The 21,359-nt window shown below is 36.4% G+C and overlaps 1 pseudogene; it reads right to left on the reverse strand.

Annotated features, from left to right (window-relative positions):
* Positions 1-18,821: 18,821 nt before the first annotated feature.
* LOC132065029 (pentatricopeptide repeat-containing protein At4g37170-like) lies at positions 18,822-20,119 on the reverse strand (annotated as a pseudogene).
* Positions 20,120-21,359: the final 1,240 nt, after the last annotated feature.

Genomic DNA, 21,359 nt, shown 5'->3' on the forward strand with positions numbered 1-21,359 from the left:
TTTAAATTAACAATTTTCCGGGACTAGACGGAGCGGGATGAAAGTAAATAACTCATGTTTCTTGTAATTGTCAATTTTTGTTTTCAAGAAATAATAATTAAACGTCATTTTTGCAATTTTCTCTGGATTTTTTGAAATTTTAATTTTTAAAGGGTGCATCCTTACTCCGTCTTTGGCTCGGGAAATTTGAAAATTATAATACGCATCTTATGAGGTGAAAATTAGGTGTCAACATTATCATCATCACTTCATCCATGTACCATATAGCCATCTTGGCGCGCTTGCATTAAGTTCGATGTTTAATGGGATTCACTAGTAAAAAGTAATCAATTCTACAAATTTCTTCTCGCCCAATTGCCGTAGATGATGGCTCCGACCACCTCCACAGGACAACCGCCCAAAGTTTACCAGTCCAAAATCATCCCATCTGCAACAAACAACACCAACGCCACAATCACAAAGACCAGAAATCCCTCAAACCAAAGAAACTTTTGCCCAATCCATACGAAGTTAACAATGGAATACCCATTGCATCTTTCAGTGCAGAGGAGGAGAATCTTCTCGCGCACTACTATCGATTGAATTTGGTCGGTAAATTGTCAAAAAATAAGCCACCAATTGAAACAATTCGCAAAGAAATCAAAAGATATTTTCCCCTAAAAGACGAATTGACAATTCTTTTGTTTGATTCAAGACATGTGTTTCTCGATTTCACTAATGAAGATGACTGTAAGAACCACTATTATTACGAAGATATATTCCATTTAACATGGAGGCGGTGATGCGATTACAAAGATGGACCAAATATTTCAAACCAATGGAAGAAACTACGCTTGCACCGGTGTGGGTGATCTTCCTGGGTCGGGAATGGCATTATTTCCGTTGGGAGGCAATATGCAGATTGGTCGCCCCAATTGGATACCCACTAGCACCGGATAAAGCCACTAACTCGAAAACCAAGCCCAAGAGATGGCCAAGGTAAGAGTAGAAATCAACTTAGCTAGAAATCAACTTAGCTAAACTAAGATTGACCAAGATTAAAATCATGACTGTTAATCATGAAACAGGGAAATCAGAATGAATATCCCAAGCAGTAGAATACGAAGGGGTACGGGACTATTGTTTCATATGTTTGATGCAGGGACATGGGAATTGGAATTGTAGAAGGAATCAACATGATAATGGAAAAACTAACACAATTGTGCCTCAAAAAACTAACACACAAGGTACTCAAAAAAAAAGTCAAGAAGATGATGGAACCAGTTCAAAAGAATGGCAGTGGTAATAACACACAAAATCAACATACTGGAGTTGTCACAAAAAATCAGAGGACAAGTGAGAAAAACACTCCAGATTCTGATAGCATGGCTATCATAGAGGACAGGGGAACAGAAGAGAGAAATTTTGAGAATTACAACATAAATGATCAACATGACATGATGATCAAAAATATATCACCTAGAAGCAAAGCCATGAGGATATTGAAGATTTAAAGAAGCAAAGCCAAGAGATGGAAAGGGAGAAAGCGGGATCATGGCAAACAAATCAAGATTATACATACACCCCTAGCCCCTACCAGAATGAGATCCCTTTTATCTAAAAAAGAAGAAGAAAAAGCACAAAAAAGTACTGTTCAATCTGAATAATGATCATGAAGTTTGGCTGCAAACTCAAGAGGATATCAATATGTTGAAAGAAGCCAGCAAGACAAAATGGTATCTCCAGCTATACAAGGGAGAAAGGCCAAAGAAAGACCCATAGACACTGATAATAGATTTGATGCCATTGCTAACATTTTTCTGGTGATACAGGTGAAGGGGACACAGATGATCTCATGGAGAATAACCCCTCATCAGAGGACATCACCACAGAATCTCAAATAGTCAAGACTAATATGCACAACCAGGATTACAACACTGATCTCCAGCACAACACTTCCCATAATGATAATGTGATTGCCCCTGATAAACAGGGCAATCCAACTGTGAGGAGGAAACTTAATTTTGACAAAGAACATAGTGGTATCACAGAGCTAGCAAGCTCTAACAATCTATCACCTAGAGGAACAAGGGTCCTCCAAAATAAGGGTGCTTATCGGTCGGTTTGGTTCAATTTTATGAATTATCAGTTCAATTTATCGATTTTCGGTTTGTAAATATGCTAAACCAAAACCAAACCGTTAAGATATTCGTTATTGGTTTATCGGTTTTTGGTCCTTAAAGGTTCGGTTTCAATTTAACTAATAAGAAAATGCTCCACTATTTTTTTTTTTTTATATACTTTCTCTTGTTTTCATTTGTTCATATATACACTTCTTTCATGCATTACTATAATAACACTAATCGATCCTACTTTTTCTTTTCTCACGACAGATGAAGGTGAAGATTCAAATATGTACACCATTAAACTACACTACAAAGGTTTGTGGGTGTTTGAGCGAGATTAACCACGTCAGTGGACAGATAGCTTATTTTATGACTATTGTAAGGCAGATGAAAATTCGATCATTCAGATGAGGCAGTGTATGAAAAAGTTGAAAGTGAATGATAGAAAATTGAAATTTTGGTTCAAGTTTGGGCCATATTTTGAGAGATGTATGAAGATTTCAAGAAGAAGAGAAAGTCTTCTTTGTATTTCTTTATGATTTACATCCCATGACAATGGGTACTTGTACAATAAGTCCTACGACTAAATAAGAAAAGAGAATATTACATAATCATTACAATCAATACAATATCAAATTATATCATATTAATCCTATAATTATGCTAGGAAATCCATATCAATCAACACTCCCCCTCAAGTTGGTGCAAAGATGTCACACATGCCCAACTTGCAAACTAGTGTATGGAAAGTTCGTTTGTTGAGGCCTTTGGTAAACACATCAGCTAGCTGCTTTTCTGATGACACATGGAACAAACTCAAGACACCACTCGTAACCTTTTCTTTGATGAAGTGATCAATTTCCACATGCTTTGTTCGGTCATGCTGAACTAGATTATGAGCTATACTGATTGCAGCCTTATTGTCACAATACAAGAAAAGTTTCCTTTTTTTAGACAATCTCAATTTCTCCAATAGCTTTTGTAACCACAGAAGTTCACAAACATCCTGGGCCATAGCTCTATATTCTGCCTCCGCGCTTAATTTAGCAACTACACTTTGCTTCTTGCTTCTCCAAGTGACCAGGCTTCCTCCTACAAGTGTACAGTAACCTGACGTAGATCTTCTATCATCTAGAGATCCAGCCCAATCCGCGTCCGTAAAGGCTTCTATTTGGAGGTGACCATGTCTAGAGAAAAGTAGACCTTTCCCAGGAGCAAACTTCAGATACCGCAAAATGCGAAAGATAGCTTGTATATGAGGATCTCGGGGATCATGCATGAACTGACTCACCATGCTAACTGAATAGGGTATGTCTGTTCTAGTGTCAGAGATAAATGAGTCTTCCAACCAACCTCTGATATCTCTCCTTATCAACTGACTCTCCAACTCCACTTTGTAGTTTGTGGTTGCTTTCGATGGGTGATTCTGCTAGCTTGCAACCTGTCATACCAGTTTCTTTCAAGAGGTCCAGGAATACTTTCTTTGAGAAATAAAGATTCCTCTGTCTGATCTAGCAACCTCAATTCCCAAGAACAACTGTAATTTTCTAAGATCCTTGATCTTGAATTCTTGGGCCAACAACTTTTTTAATCGGGCCATCTCCTCCTTGTCATCTCCTGTCATTACTATGTCATCAATATAAACTATGAGAAGAGTGAGCTTACCCTTTTGATGTCTTATAAAGAGGGTATGATCAGCATTGCTTTGTTGGTAACCAAAAGAGATCATTGATTTGCAGAATCTGTTAAAACCAAGCTCTAGGAGACTGCTTCAGTCCATACAAGGCTTTCTTCAGTCTGCATACTTTTCCTTGACTTTGTTCAGTACCAAAATCAGGAGGAATCTCCATGTACACCTCTTCTTCTAAGTCTCCATGAAGAAATGTATTATTCACATCAAAATGTTGTAAGTCTCAATCAAGATTAGCTACACAAGACAAAAGAATTCTAAAAATAGTGTTCATTTTTGCAACAGGGGCAAACGTCTCTTGATAATCTACTCCATAAGTCTGAGTGAATCCCTTAGCCACTAATCTCGCTTTGAATCTCTCAATCAAACCATCAGCTTTATGTTTTACAGTGAAGACCCATTTGCAAGCAATCAACTTTTTGTTTGGTGGTGATGTCACAAGTTCCCAAGCCTTATTTTTGACAAGGCCTTCATTTCTTCAATCATAGATTGCTTCCATTTGGAATCTACAAGAGCTTCCTTCCAATTTTTGAGAATGGACATTGAAGAAATAGACAAGGCAAAAGCTCTATAGGAGGGAGACAAAGAATTATAGGAGACAAAGTTAGATAAGGAATGTATGGTGCAAGATCTGACTCCTTTCCTGTGAGCAATAGGCAAATCTAACTCATTAGGAAATGTAGATAACTCACCAGAAGAAGAAGGTTCGGCTTCGGCAGTTTGCATGATGGCTTCTTCTGCTCTATTTCTCCTTGAGTAAGTTATCAAATCAGGCCTATCCAAATGACTAACAGTCTCCCCCTGAATTCTTTCTCCAATTTCACTTTCCCTTGTTTCAACAATGGAACTAGGAAAAAATATCTCTTCTTCCTTATAATTCTCCCCTTGAAGAGGTGATGGTGTAATACTGAAATAGGGCTCAAATTCTCGAAAGGTAACATCCATGCTGACAAAAGATCTCCTGGAAGGAGGGTGATAGCATTTGCACCCTTTCTGTGTTGGAGAATACCCAATAAAGACACATTTAAGAGCTCTAGGATGAAGTTTCCCAGAGTTCCTAGTGTGAACAAAGCAAACACAACCAAATACCTTTGGAGGAACAATATATTCATTCTTACCTTTTAAAGTTTCCACGGGACTCCGAAAATCAAGGGTTTTAAGAGGCATTCTATTGATAAGGTAGGCAGCTACTAAAATGGCATCCCCCCAATATATTTTTGGTAAATGCATGGTAAACAAAGGGATCTTGCCACCTCTAACAAGTGTCTATTTTTTCTTTTGGCAACCCTATTTTGTGCACTAGTATAAGGACAACTAGTTTGATGGACTATCTCATAAGACTCCAAATAAGCTCCAAAAGTTTTATCCATGTATTCTGTGCCATTGTCAGTTCGAAAGATTTTTATCTTAGCTTCAAACTGAGTACAAATCATTTTATGAACTGACTGAAAACAGGAGAAAACTTCACTTTTGGCCTTTAACAAGTACACCCATGTCATCCTAGTGCAACAATCAATAAAAGTAACAAACCAACAACTACCAGATGAAGAAAGTATTTGAGTACGACCCCATACATCAGAATGAATAGTCAAAAAAGGGATTGTGCTTTTATTATTACTCAAAGGATAAGAGTTTTTAATATGTTTGGCATATTCACAAGCATCACAAAACAGAGATTCAAACTTAGTTCTAGAAAACAAACTAGGATATAACTTCTTTAAAGCAAAAAATGATGGGTGACCCAACCGTCTATGCCACTGCATTATTTCTTGGTTGACATCCTTATTTCTTCCCAAATAGGCCTGACCAGAGTATCGAGTTCCATTAATCATGTTTAAGCCATCATCCAATTTACCACTGCCAATCTTCCTCTCTGTTTGAAGGTCCTGAAAAACACAATAATCAGGGAAGAACTTGACACTACAATTTAATTGTTTGGTGATAGAGCTAACAGATAACATGTTAACAGGAAACTTAGGAACATGAAGAATGGATGATAATTTAATATCAGGGATACAAACGATTGAACCTGTTCCACGGACAGGGGTTAGGAAGCCATTGGCTATTTTGACATAATCCCCTTTTGGACTAGGAGAGTAGTTTTGGAAGCCTTTAGAAGAGCCTGTCATGTGTCTATTCGCACCAGAATCAATAATTCAAGAATTAAGCTGAGCAGTAAAAGCAATACCTGATTGCACATAATTGGAACTGGCAACATTAGAAGAGTCAAGTTTGTTCAGAAGACGGCAAAGACATTGAACTTCATCCGGGGACAAAGCTTCTCCAGAAGTTGTGTCTCTGGATGCCTCCACATTTCTACAATATTAGCTTGATCTCTTGAAGGACCTTCATGCTTTCCTTCACGGCCTCTAGTCGGTCTACCATGTAGTTTCCAGTATGTCCTTCTTGTATGTTTTGATCTACCACAATAATCACAATGTAGGTGATCTTTATCCGAAGAAGTGATTGCCTTTGGTTGTTCATGAGACACAACTAACCTAGACTTCTCAGTTGGTGCAGAATAAAGCATGACCCCTCATCGACTCTCTTCCTGTTGAACATAGGAATATGCATCCTCAAGGGAAGGAAAAGGAATCTTACTGAGTACTTGAACCCTGATCTGATCATACTCTTGGTTCAAGCCAGCCAGAAAATCATAGACTATTTCCTTTTCAACCAGTTGTTGGAAGAGAACTACATCATCAGTACACTTTGCTTGGAGATCCTGATAGTAGTCCATCTCCTGCCATATTCCACTTAGCTCGGAATAATAATCAGTGATAGTCAACTCAGCTTGCTTAGGGACATGAATTTTATTTCGAATTTTCAAATATTTGGGCATCAATTCCCTTGCGAGAGTAAGTGCGCTTAGTTGAATTCCATATATTTTCAACAGTATCAAGCAATAAATATTGTTTAGAAATTCGAAGGTGCATAGTGTTTAAAAGCCATGTCATCACAAGGGAATTATCAGAATCCTATTAACTATAGCTAGAATCTGTCACAGCAGGTGCTTTCTTTTCTCCATTAATATACCCAATTAATTTCCTAGATTTAATAAAAAGCAAGCAAGACCTTGACCAAGCAAGATAAGTATCAACTCCATCTAGTTTTACAAAGACTAATTTGTGAAAGAGAACTATTATCTATTCCCTTTGTATCCCTCATAGTTTGAAAAAACAAAGATCTAAATATTTAGACGTTTCCAAGAAGAAATACCTCACAAAGAGAAGCCGAGGGTAAACACTGTTGAAAAGAAGAAAAAAATCTGAACTTGAAAGGTTGCTGGAAAAGTCGTCAGAGCTTCCATACAGTGGTTGTAGGTGTAAAAACAATTGCACGGGTAGGGTCGGAATAGCCTTGCAATATCCAAGAAAAAAAACAGATCTGGAAAAATATAGCCGAAAACACTGTAGATCTTCACCGGAACAGTACCGTCACGCTAGAAAACCTCTTTCCGGTGCTCGAAAAAAATGATAAAACTGGTAAGGTAGGCACGCAGGGAGCAGACAGATAATGTGATGGTTTTATTTTTCCAAAAAACTGACCAGAGATGGTCTGTGTCGCGGTTAGCCGCTAGGAGGGAGAAAAAAACTCGACCTCTGATAGAAACGGAAACCTAGTGCTACAGAGGGAGGAAACTCACCTCAAAAAAGGCAAAGAATGGCTCTGATACCATAAAGATTTCAAGAAGAAGAGAAAGTCTTCTTTGTATTTCTTGATGATTTACATCCCATGACAATGGGTACTTATACAATAAGTCCTACGACTAAATAAGCAAAGAGAATATTACATAATCATTACAATCAATACAATATCAATACAATATCAGATTATATCATATTACTCCTATAATTATGCTAGGAAATCCATATCAATCAACAATGTATAAGACTTTTATCAACTGATTTAGATATATATAACCTTGTCTACAAAATACTTGACAGTAGAGAGGTGGAGTTATTTGTCGGGCAAAACAGATGAGGACCAATGGAACTATGATGTGGTTGATCATGAGGGCGGACCACTACAGGGCGAAGAAGGCTTGGTAGATGTGGATGTCATAAAGAAAGGTGATGAGAGTGATACCACGAGTGAAGAATGTGAGTCACTCTGACTATTCCTTGGAAGAAGATGACATGAATTTTGATAATACCATCGACTCTACTGTAGGGTGGGTTGGTTTTAATGGGAAAAGTAGAGATAACCTAGTTAAAGGAAAAAATTATGGAGCTTGGAGTTGCCTCAAACATGTGGGCTATGTTTCCCAATGAAACTAAAGAGGATGATTGTGTATCAAATGAGGAATTAATGAGTCTACATGGAGATTCTGATGATGAAAATCCTAAAAGATCCGTTGTTTGTAATCCAGCTAGGGATTTGGAGGATCCAAAATTTAAGTTCGTGCCTAATATGATTTTCATTAATAGCAAAGAATTCAAATGGGCAGTTGAGGTACACGTGTCACAAAAAAAAAAAAGACATCAAGTTTAAAAAGAACGAAAGAGCGAGGTCGAGGGCAACTTGTAAGGTGTCAAGCTACAAATGGTTCATATTTTCATCAAAGGCTAATCAAGATGAACCTTTAAACATCAAGAAAATAGGCCCTGATCATTCCTGTGGCAATCAAGGAGATGAGAAGACCATTGACCTAGATTTTTAGCTAAGAAATACCTACAAGAGTTTAGAATTAATCCAAGTTGGGGTGTGAAAGAATTTAAAGCTCATGTGATGAGGGCTTATAATTGTACCATTGCTCGGAATCAAGCTTATATGGCAAAGAGGAAGGCATTAGATCTAATCATAGAGACTACAGAAGAGTAATTTGATATGTTGTGGGATTACTGTGCTGAGCTAAGGAGGAGTAATCCGGGGACTAAATGCATCTTGAAGTTGGATGAAAATCCAAAAACAATGGTTAATGGTTGAAAAAGATTTTTAAGATGATATATATGTTTTGCAGCTCGCAAATAGGGATTCTTAGCAGGATGTCGACCCATAATAGGGGTTGATGGATGTCATTTGAAAGGGCACCAAAAAGGGGGCTCAGCTTAATTCTGCTCTTATCTTGAATTAAGCGTCTCAGCTTGACACCTGCTTTTTGCTACTGAAAAAAATAAAATATAACTACACTAAAGGGTAGGAAGACTGAACAACTTACACAAATATCTTTGTTGTTCTGCAGGTTTGAAATTCTTTTAACTTAGGGAAGTGTGCTTAGTGAATGAGCTATCCAAAATTTACCATTAAGAATCAAAACAAACACCAAAAATTGACCCATGACAGCATGTTCCAAGAGAAGACTATTTAAGACTTCAAAATTTGGTGGCATAGCTTGTAACAAGTCAAGACAGCCATTATACCATGCTCATTTACTCTACCCACCAATAAATATAATCACCACAAAGGGAAAAAAAGAGAAAAAGAAAGCAATGAAAAAAGTTCTACCCCATCATTCTGGTTCAAGGAAACCTTATCAAGCTGATTTAGTGATCTGAGTGAATGAACTTTCCAGCATATTAAAGATAAGAGAAATACTACAAGAACGTACCTTTTCCTGAATAGCCAAACGCATAGTGACACAGATTACATCTTGATGCCTCTCTTGGTCCTTTATGATCTGCTCCTAGTACCAACATTTAAGAATTTCTTGATTCGTTCAACTTAGTCTTAAAGAGAGTGCCCTGCTAACTGCTAGTTCCAAAGAACACCTCCAAGATCGTCAAACATTAATTCTGAAATCCAATTCCAATATTCTTAGAGACAGCTAAAATTATAAGTTCAACGCTTTCATATTTTCGTATCAATAACAGTTTCTCTACATTTTGCCTAACTAACAAGGATTATGCCTTTTTATGAGAGAAACTATGGGAAGCACATTTACACTTGATGACTAATTCTTCTCGAAAAGCAACAACATGAACATCTCGTTTCAGTAGAAAGAAATTTAAAGATAGAGATGACAGCCAATGCAGTTTCACTAAATGAAGTAAAGTTATCAAAATAATATTAATAATTACAATAAAACTCAACCCTTTCACTATGGACTTTTCTGGTTTCTCTCTGGTCCAAGAAGTTACAAGGATCATATATGAAGATACGCTGAATGGAAGCGTTAAAAGGTTATCTTTGTAAGACTATAAATAGCGAATTAGACATTAAAATCTGGTGCATGATTAAAAAAATAAAAAAATCACACCCCTTCAGATCTTTCATCCTGTTTCTTGGATAGAACATTCTGCCAACAAAACTAACAAAGATCTCTACTTCTAGTACTAATAAATTGATATGGAAGTTGCACCATGTGTCACAATGCAATCTTAAATCGGTGTACTCTATGTTTCTTAGTAACCATTATATCTAGTAAAAGTCGTTAGTAAATCAGTTTACGTAGAAAGCTATACGATAGCTACCATTTTCATATAGGTTACATCATGTTCCAACAATGATAAGCAATTGGCAATAAATATCTCAGTATCAGAAAAGTCTCTCGCCAGGAACTCAATAGTAGTTTTAGACATGAAAAAAATTAATTTCAAGATGTTGAGAAACAGTATCGAGAGCTGATATGTTCTGATGTGTTCTGCAGGGTAGAGAGAGGTGGTCAGTAGTTAGCACCTTTGGGATGATCTTTCATATGCTGCAATGTTGGATACCTCTCTTTAGCATGCAAAAACTGTTTATAAAACGTTCCCCACTTCAGCTCATAAGATAGAAATCCTATGAGCTAAGGATTATAGTACTGGAAACAGACCTTTCGCCCAAACACATCCACATTTTCTGGTAGATATATGTTTGATTTTATCTAGGATGTTTAGAAGTTCCTTCCTTAAATTCAACCTGAAAGTGAGCAGTCATCAGTGAATGAATGCACAAGGAAAATCTAAAAATTTATCAAGAATAATCTACAGAAGTTTATCAAGAAAGCTATCATTACTCTCTACATTTGGCTGAACTAAACTATTAACTCATGCTATGTTCTCTAGGATTTTTTATTATCAAGTTTATGTGGGATATTATTGTAAGTACCTTTTGGAAGAAATTAGATTGTAATAGTGAAGGGGTACCTGTATTGTATTCTCAGACAATACTCATGAACCTGAGAGTAGCAAAATGGAATACTGAATGAACTTTTTTTGAGAAAAACAATTTCACCATAGTGTATGCCCATCTCTAGAGAAAAAGGAATAAAAAATCAAAGTTCGTACCGGACAAAATAGTATCAACACCAGATTATGTTAGCACGCTATAGCCAGCAACATATGCAGGATTCTATTCATCAAATGGCTTACTACAGTCCCCGATCAAAACATGGCAATGAGCGAGCATGTCGTCTAATTTCTATTTAATCTCATACACTTATTAGCTGAATTTTTGAAGACTATCAATAACACAGCAACCGCACTTTCTAATCCCAAAAATTCAGACACATTACTCTTCGTGACGAACTCTAAAATTGCGCAGAATACAAAGATTTTTGTTATATAACAACAAAAAGCTCCTAAAAATCAACTGAGTTAACATCAAAGTAAAATTGAACTTGAATTGAGAACAAAAGAGATACACAGTTATGTATTGCAAGTGAAATTCATGGGAAAATCTAAAATCAGCAAAGAATGCCAAAGAGAAAACAAAGCTCATCACAATGAATAAATTGGAGAAAATTTAGAAAGACGAAAAGAATGAGACTATCCGGAGGGCACAGAAGTATTGAAGGAAAACATATTTTAGAAAATCTATACCACTTTTAGATAGACGTAGCTTACCGAATCGGTTGCTGATGGAAATGCATGCTACGAAAGCTAGGGCCGAGTCCGATACATCAACCATCTACTCAATTGTGAGCTTTTTCTTTTCCACTTGAAGTTCTAAAAAATTTCAGACCACATGTTCAAGAAGGTAAGAACAGAGTTTCACCATTCCTATCATGCCATTTACAATTGAAGTAAAAGCCTATTGGAGATAGTTACTCTCTCTTTACCTTGAACCAAAAAAGAAGGATAAAACCTGAATAAAGAAGACAAAAGAGATGCAGCAGTCACCAAACAAACTTGAAGTGAAATTAGATAAATTTGACCAAAAAAAAAAAAAAATCAAGGCAGGAATAAAAGAGAGAAAAACAATTATAGAAAATGAAGAGGGAGAATCGCAGCTTCCATGAGGGAAAGAATTGCAACTGATATTTTTTGCAGCCACCGCATCAATTGCAGCTGGTGTGTACGTAATCGGAGAGAAAACCATCGAGAAACATCCAATTGACGGTAGCTGTTGAGTTTTTAGGATGGAACACGTTTCATTAGATACTCAAATATCCAAAATGCCCCTTGGAACGAATTTAATGTCATTTAACTGACATGTCGAAACCAGCATTTCTATTTAATAGAAAATCAAACTGGAGAGTCGAGATTGCATCTAGATTTTAGAATACCCGCTATGCTAATACATTTCGCTTCAAAATAAAATATTAATTAGCTCATTTATATTCAAATAATTACTTGTAGACGAATTGGTATAGCTCGTGAGAACTAGTTTATCCAATCCAAGAGAAGGTGCTACAAATTCACAAACATCCACAAAAGGTTCAAGATCTTCTATAACTTCAACATGAATCTCTGAACTTTACAAAATGCGCAAAAAGTATTTAGGTTTGTCTTATTCAAATTACACACACAGTGATTTTTTGCCTAGGTTGAAATTTGAACCCGAGACCTCATGATTCTCAATCCACTTTATAAATTATGCCAAATTTGCTATCCTTTGGCTTATCTAAGAGAATAAAGTCATGTCAAATACTTTATTTGCTTAAAATAGATCCATCAAGGACACAGGAGGAGATGGAGCGAGATGATCAATCTACATATGAGTTGCATGTAAACTGCATGACACCAAAAAGCATGCCTAACTTGGACCCTCCTTGTACTATTCATTTTCTAAGCAAAAAATATGATACCATTTAAGCCTTCGTAACTAAGCCTGTCCTCAAATGCAGGTGCATTTTCTTTTTCTTTGATCAGTAAAACGCAGATGGATTGTTATTTGCATATTATCCTTTGATTTTACACATGAATCAACACAACATACCATGAACACCAGTTTTCTATATGTTCCATATTTATAGTTAACCTTTGAAGAGTTTTAGAAACATATTTGCACTTAATATATAAAAGAAATTAAGGCGTTCGCTAATTCTAAATCATAAAATTTGCACAGAGGTTTTACCATTATCAGACTTATTCATAAAGAAATCCAAGAGATTGAAGCTTTATGTGTCTTACACAGAAGAAGCACTCGAAAGCTGTCGCGTGAAAGTTACTTGAAGAGAGATTACTTTATTCCAGAGGCAAATACCAAGGGACACGAGAGTTCAACTATATCTTTGTCCCAATTGCATCTGCAAAAAGTAGAAATACAAGAAAAGAAGACGAGATTACAAATCTTATTCACACAACGAATTAGACAGTATATACAAACGGAAGATCCAATAAGGCTATAATGGAGCACAAAGATATGGGCAGGGGATCACCGATGACGATGAGTCACCAGAGATTTGCAGTAACTAAAATGGCCAGTTCAGGCCGCAAGTTCAAGGATATAAGGGCAACTTAACCAATTATTGGTGACAACTCAGAGAATAGAAATCTTTCTGATGCAAGTTAAAACCTGGCTATGCAAGTATGCCAATGAAGTTAGATTATTCAAATTGGCTGAGAAAGACACATTTATGCACAAATTTGGAGGAATTCATGAGCCTTCTCGGCAAAACTAATACTAGGATACAACAATCAACACATGCACACAGAAACGAAAATTATTTTAAAAAATGCACATTTTATGGGTCAGAAAGAAGAAAATGCCATTCACAGATCTGATATCTACTCCACTGCTTACACTGGAACAACAGGATTTCACGTGCATGAAACAAAAACAAGAAACTGAAGCACAAATGGTTAAGCATCAAGACAAAATCTCAATATAAACAGAAAACACCCCTAGCAAACTAAAGAATAAAAATTAAAACCAAACAAAACTTAGTTTTACTTCACAGCAATTACATATCAGAAAAGCACCCTCAAAAGGGCTAAAGTTCACAACTAGGACTATCAAAGAACAAAGTTGATATAACATGAGTTCTTTTCAAAATTAAAATAAATTTGATATAACATGAATCAATTCCAAAAATAGTGTATACAGCATCTTACAATCAACATTAAAATGCTGAATTAAAATGTTCGAATTAAGCTGTTTACTACCATTTTGTCACCAACCAAACAGCCAAAAGTCATCCGCAAAATAATGACTAGATGTGGTAGGAAGTAAAATACCTTTTTAGAAAAAACACTACTTGTTCCAAAACCATTGCAGTTCGTGATCAAGACATGATAATTATTCTTTCTGTAGTTTCCTCCAAAAACAAAGGCGAAAATCACCAATAAAAATGATTGAATGGTGCGTTTGGTTGAATGCTGAGTTATGTATCTAGAGGAACAAGGATCAATTCCCACTAATTTGCACCCAAAGGTGTGACCTAGTGATCAATGAAGTGGGTTGGGAACTATGAGGTCAAGTTCAATTCCCAACGGAGGCAAAAAACACTAGGGCCTGTTTGGAAAGCCACCCAAGAAATTGTAATTGGGTGTAATTACACAGTTTGGCATGTTTGTTTGGGCAAGTAATTACTTGGTTAAGTGGGAATTGGGTGTAATTGAGAGGGTGTAATTACACTCTCCAATTTTCAAGGGGAGGTTGAGACTTTGGTGTAATTACACCGTGTACTTTTTTTTTTTTTTTTTTTTTTATCAAAGTCCACTAGGCTTTTTGGGCCCAGGGCTAGTCTTATTAATTTTCTAGAAAGCAAAAAAAAAAACCCCAAAGGGATAGTACAAGTAAGGGGGACTAGGCCTTACCTTACTAATCCTATGAGGCAAAAACCTAAACTAACCGGAATGAAGAAAAAATGAACTCGAAATGATCAAATAAGCTATGATCACCACAGAGTTTATAACACACTCTATGATGATATTACATATGATAATGCTAAAATAATACAAGAATAAAGACATAACCCTTAATCTCTGAACTTGTAAAATCTTCTATATTCATTGATTTTTCCACCTTGTCTTGTGTTTCATGCCTTTCCAAAAAATGTTGGAACTTTATCATTTCTTCTTGGATCTTGTGGATTTTGTGGAAGTGGCGGTGGAGCCGCCACATTTTCTTTGCTTGTCTCATCGGTATCCGCCTTGGGACAAATTCTTCGATCATTTTCCCATCCCACCGCCTTCCTTGCATGAGTTTTGTGTCGTTTTACACTTTCCACCTGTCTAGGAGACAAATCTCCATCCCTTGCAGCATTGCGGAAGTTTTGTGCAATCGACTCTTCATCCATATCAATTTTTGGACCATCTCCCTTAGGAATAGCCACCTGCAGATGCCCTTGAATGCTTAGAATAGCCATCTGATTAGCATCATTCCCATCTGCATTTGGCACCAAAGCAATATGTTTCTGTATATTAGTACTAGAAGTAGTGGTACCAAGATGTTGATGAGTTTTTTCGTGAACATGTTCGGACTCATCTGCAGCCTCGGTAAACATGGCTTTCATTCCTTCTAATGAGTCGACCGCTTATCTTTCTAATGAGTCGACTAAATCAGGAGACTGCCCACCAACTGCTTTATATCCTGAGATGTCACCCTCTTCAATATCTTCTTCCATTTGTTCACTCCTCTCACCACTATCCTTAGCTATATCACCCTTGACATTGCTCTGGCCTTTCCTATATATCTCAACACCTATAGATGGAGGAAACAAGCTATTTTCCTCATTAACAACACCAAAGAAGCAACTCAAAGAAACTTTGTTTTGGTCTGCCACGGAACGGCAAACGGCAGATCGGCTTGAAGAGCAAGAAACTTTCTTTGTTTCTGTCCATACCGAAACGGCGACGGCAGAAACTTTCTTGTTTCGTTCGTTGGAATTGTATAGACGCAAGAAGCTCATTGAACCAAAGAAACTTTGCTTGTGTAGGGCCTATCTCGAAAGTCATCTTCCACATCATGTTTGAACCTCGTCAAACATATTGTTAACCTCTTGAGAAGATGTAATGGAGTCTGCATAATGTGTAACATCAGCTTGTTTGACTCCATAAATTTCTCCTTCCTCTCCATCTTCTTCAACCTGTTCACTCCACAATTTCTTAGCAGTACCAGTGTCTCCATCTTCAGCAAAGGTAGTTGAAGGAATATCTTGACATGCCTGGTTTGTGGTGACCTTATGCACTCCTGATTGAAAATTAGTTTCAACCCACTCTTTAGTTGGAGTAGATTGCTTCTTGGCAGGAGTAAACACAGCAGCATTGATGTTCAAGGCCTTCTCAGCACCAAAAAGATCAATCCCTGTGTGAACAGGTGCCACTACCAACTGAACATCTTCTGCATTCAAAACTGCAGTATTCTGCTGATGAAATTGACCCTCATCCAAGGCCATCACTTCTAGCACATCATCATCATTTGCCAATGCTGCAAATTTATTAAGTATTTGAACATCATTACATTTCTGTAACTCTCCTTGTTTACTTGTACCCTCATTTTCCTTTCCTACTGCCAAAGTAATTTGATTTTGAGTGTTATTTGCATCCTGCACCTGGTTCTTTCCTCTTTGAAACTTCCACTCATTTAAATTCTGAACATTACCAACTACCTTGCCACTCTCTAGGACCCTAATAACCTGTTTATTTTTCCTATTGTTTGCATGAGCTGCCTGCATCCTGTTATTATGTTTTGCCTTGTTTGTTACATTGCTTGTTGCCTTTCCATTGTTAGGGACTGCAAGATGCTTCCCTTTATCACCATTAGAAACCTCCTCCTTCTCCTTATTTTGCATCAGATCAGGATGTAGTTTCCAACATCCATCTTCATCATGGCCTTGTAAACAACATTCCTTGCAATATTTAGGCAAAAAATCATATTGAATTTTCACCCACCTTGACTTAACTTCTCCAGTTGTGCTATCTACAGCCTGTAGTTGCACTCTCTTAGGGTGTTCGACCCTCAAATCCACCTCAACTTTCACACGAGCACAGCTTGGCCTTGTTTTATTTTTAGTTGCCACATCTAAAGTTAATGGTTTGCCTCACTGCTGACCATTGAAAACAGCGCGATTGACCAAAATAATTTGGTGCTAGCGTAGGGAAGAGATCCAAGCAATGGCAATCGATGTCTCCTCCTCAGGATTAAACCAAGGATCCCATTTAAGTGTCCTCATTGGATGATAACCTCCACTCTCCTTGATCCAAAAGGCAGGTTTCGATAACAAAGTTACATAATCTTCAAACAATTCACATCTGATCAAAACATGCCTATTGCATAACAGACCAATGGTGGTTGTACTCTTTAATTCACATTGTTGTGGAATCAACTTACGTAGTGCATGCAAATCTGGTAATCCATAACTAAACTTCCCCACAACTGCATATTGAAGTTTCTCATGGATTATCATCCTCGATATTTCTTCCATGGTGTATTGTATTGTTGGTTCACCATGGTGATACACAATAGGCTTCATAGGAATAGGTAAAACAGTCTTGGTAGTCGACTGGTTGGTTTCGGCTGCATTCAAAGTTGATGATTTCAACAAAGTAGCATAGTTTAGGGTTTGCATGGGATTTATTTGAGGTAGTGTAGGTGGCGCAGCCTCTTGTGGAGGCTGCATGGTGGCCGTAGAGGCCATGAATGGCCTGAAAAGTGTAGGGGGGTTTAGGGTTTAGGTTTCACATTACTCAATCTTGGGTGAATAAAATTGCCTTCTTTTTTTCTTTTTTTTATATGTTTTTTATTGCACCGTGTACTTACAAGGTTACTTTTAAGTTTATTTCTTTTTTGTTTTATTTTGATTTCTTTTCTTTTTTAATTTATTTTTATTTTTACTTTTAAATTATTTTATTTTAGGAAAATATTTTTCTTTTTACATTATTTATCTTTTTCCTTTCTTCTCATTCCTAACCTTTACTTCTTGTGGTTCCATGTAATTGGTCCTATTTTTTTTTATTATTATTATTTTATTCATTTAGCATAACCGTTTTATTATTCTAAGTTTTGAAACTACACGTCTTAATATCAGAAAGAATGAGTCATTAACAAACTTGTCATATAATGAGTGACGCTATTAAAGTAGAATTAATGAGGTTATAGACTTGCATTTTCCCTTTCTTTTGAATTATATTTATTTAAGTTATGTTAGAACTTACTTATGTAATGTTGGAATTTGACATAAGAGTATTATGTTAAACTTTTTCTTCTGAATTTTGAATTTAGATTATATTTTCGATTTTAATTTATTTGCTTTAGTACTATTGACTTGTTATTTCACACTGCATGTTGTTTATTTTTCACTTACAGTTGATATATTTATGGCAATATATTTATAAATATTATTTTTTTGTCAAACATCCAATCCATGATGTTCTCACAAGAAAGTCTGCTTTTAAGTTTTATAATTAATTAAAATTAAAATATTATTAATTTGGAAAATATATATCAACAATTTTCTACAATATTAGCTACAAGTATATAATTATTAATTTCTATATTTTCAAGAAACAATATGTTATTAAATACCTAATTTAATATCACTTATAAAGGCACATATTTTTTAAATGTTAAATTTTAAATTTTTTATAATTAAATTTTATTTTTAAATAAATTAACTGTGTAATTATACTTGTGCGACCAAACAGCATGCTTGTAATTACATTATGACAAACAAACAGGTCGTTGTAATTATAATAATGTGTAATTACTAGACTGTGTAATTACTACCCTAGTAATTACACCAATTCCAATTACCAGATGGTTTTCCAAACAGACCCTAGGTGATTTCTTCTCATCTGTCCAAGCCTTGGTTGATAGAGTTATTCGGTACCTGTGTTGGTGGGAGGTAGCGGGTACCCCATGGAATTAGTTGAGGTGCACGCAAGATGGCCCCGACACCACATTAAAAAAAAAAAAAAAAAAAAAAAAAAAAGTGGGCACCAATAGGCCTTGCACCAACAACTCCCACCCTCAAAATAGTGAAACCGACTGGAATCTCGCACAATAATCCTTCTCTGTTCTATTTTGGAGATATATTTGATCGCAGAGTGACAATCCACGCATGTCCGTAGATTCTTGAAAACCTTTATCAATGTTCCAGGTGGAGTTGCAATAATTCCAAAGGCAACTGCAAGCTTTTCACTATGATAGGAGAGATTTTGCTCTTTCTGTTCCTCTTCCACATCATGCAGCACATTATCTATGTGAGGGACATACCCCTCTTCTTTCATTCTCCTCCAAAGCTCCCCTAAAAAGTCATATATTTCCTTTGACCTAGGATCTGATTTATTACCGACCAAGAAAACATAGTCTTTTCTCCGCAAATTGATCCAACTTATACCTGGCTTTTTCACCATACCTTTCTCTTCCATGAGTTGTCTGATTTTTGCCACTTCAGTCCATTTGCCAGCAGTGGCATATATATTTCCGATGGTAACATACGTAGCTGCATTTTCGGGCTCAATTCCAAATAGTGCTTCAGCTGCTTTCTCTGCTAGTTCAACATTTCCATGGACTCTGCATCCACCAAGTAATGAAGCCCACAAAAACTTATCAGGCTCCTTTGGCAACTGACTAATAATCTCTTCAGCCTCCTTAAATCTGCCAAATCGGCTCAGGAGATCAACCACACAAGCTTAGTGGTCAGCAGTATGGGCTAGACGATGCTTGTCCTTTATCGAGTAGAAATATTCAAGACCTTCATCAACTAAACCTGCATGAGTGCAAACAGAAAGAACCCCAACAAAAGTAATATGATCAGGCTGAGTACCAGATTTAAGCAACAAGTCAAATAACCGAAGAGCTTCACTAGGTTGCCTGTTTTGAGCAAAACCATTAATCAGCGAGGTCCAAGAAACTACATCGGGCCTTGGGAGCCGCTTAAATACCATATATGCACTATCTACGCTCCCGCATTTGGCGTACATATGAACTAAGGTACTTGCTGCAAAGAAGCAAGGATCAAGCCCTATACGCATCATGTAACCATGTACTTGTTTTCCCAAATGCTCTATCGTTTGGTGTGCACATGCATTCAAAACTCCAGCAAAGGTAAAATCATTAGGCCTAATTCCCGATTCTATCAAATATGAAAACAATAAAAAAACCTTCCTCCCACCTCCCATCTCCAAAGTATCTATCAATCATAGCCATCCACGAAACAACATCCTTATCTTTAGTCGTATAAAAAATAAGCCTTGCTTCGTCAGCGCTCCCACATTTTCCATACATATCACTCAAAACATGAAAAGTGTGGGAATTATGCAAATATTATCAAGAGTAGAAATTGAAGAGGTGTGAATTAAGAGTAGTTACTCCTTGTAAAGACATTAAATACACAAAGAGGAAAATAGTTAAAATATTAGATATTGTCATTTTATAATTAGAAGAAGGCCAAAAAATGGAGAAAAAAGATAAATAAGAATGGAGGCCATAGAGAGGTGCCACATGGGATGGCCTCTTGCTAGCTTTATATTATATATTGATATTGATGTTAGTCTGTTATAAGGTAGGTCAGTTGAAATAGGATTGTTAATTAGTTTTTAGAAAGAAAAAAAATAGTAAATAGTAACGACTGATTGGGAGTTTAATAGAATTGGGATTATTATTAATTTAATGTTAGTAGTAATAGTAAGGGTATAAAGTCGTTCAGTATTTGAAGACTATTTTGGTCAACCAACATTTATATTCATGTTTTTAAAATAACTAGTTCCTATGTATGTGCGTTGCACGAATATCTCTTGTCGATTATTATAATATTTATGTTAAATAAGTAAATTACAATGAGAAAATACACAAATACCCCCACCAATGTATACGCGGATTAATTATGACGCACCCAACCTTTGCGGGCGACGTATTATCCCCTGGACTTATTTTTTCTGTATTTTTGTACCCTTCTTCGGCTGACGTGGCACAAAAAAAAATTGATGCCCAGTTGCACAGTGGAGAGTGTTGCACACTCTCCGCCACATTGGTGCCACGTCAGTGCCACATCACTGCCACATTGGTGCCACTTTTCCTTTCTTTTTTTCATTTGATTTTTCTTTTATTAATTATATTTACACTAATTAACCATTAAACTCTCTATTAATTTTATCTTCTTCATCACTAAACCCTTATTCTTCTTCTTCTTCTTCTTCTTCTTCTTCTTCTTCTTCTTCAATCAATCAACCCATTTTCTTCCTCCATTAACATACACATTCAATTTCATCATCAATCATAAAAAACTTATTTTCAAGAAATCAACCAACCCATATTCTTCGTCCATTAACACGCACACATTCAACCCATTTTCTTTCTCCATTAACACACATTCAATTTCATCAGCAATCATAAAGAGCTTATTTTCAAGAAATCAACCAACCCATATTCTTCCTCCATTAACACACTGTTACACCCCAGAAAATTTCGCGTTACTAAGGCTACAGACGGCTTAATGTGAGCTCAAGGAGGAGCAAATATTACAAGTATAAAAG

The sequence above is a fragment of the Lycium ferocissimum genome, chromosome 1 (genome assembly GCF_029784015.1).
Source record: "Lycium ferocissimum isolate CSIRO_LF1 chromosome 1, AGI_CSIRO_Lferr_CH_V1, whole genome shotgun sequence".
Classification (NCBI taxonomy): Eukaryota; Viridiplantae; Streptophyta; class Magnoliopsida; order Solanales; family Solanaceae; genus Lycium; species Lycium ferocissimum.